The sequence below is a fragment of the Elaeis guineensis genome, chromosome 14 (genome assembly GCF_000442705.2).
Source record: "Elaeis guineensis isolate ETL-2024a chromosome 14, EG11, whole genome shotgun sequence".
Lineage (NCBI taxonomy): Eukaryota > Viridiplantae > Streptophyta > Magnoliopsida > Arecales > Arecaceae > Elaeis > Elaeis guineensis.
In genome coordinates this window covers 37,658,352-37,658,612 of record NC_026006.2, presented here as the reverse complement: position 1 = coordinate 37,658,612, position 261 = coordinate 37,658,352, and positions in this window count along the sequence as shown.

The window sequence follows — 261 nt, the reverse complement described above, 5'->3', positions numbered from 1 at the left end:
CAAAGATCTTTTAAAGAAGATAAGAGATCAAATCTCTTTCTACTTCCTTTCTTGTCGACCCTTGGATTAGATCTAAAAAAGATAGAGGAGAACCGTCCATCTCATGGATCAAAAAAATTAAATCAGATCAAATCTGATTTAACCATGTCTAACTCTTGAACATCTTTGGGAGAGAGGAAGAGACAAAAATCAGATCAAATTTGATTTTAATCATATCCAACTCTTGGATAAGGGAGAAAGAGAATTTTATGTCTATCGTAT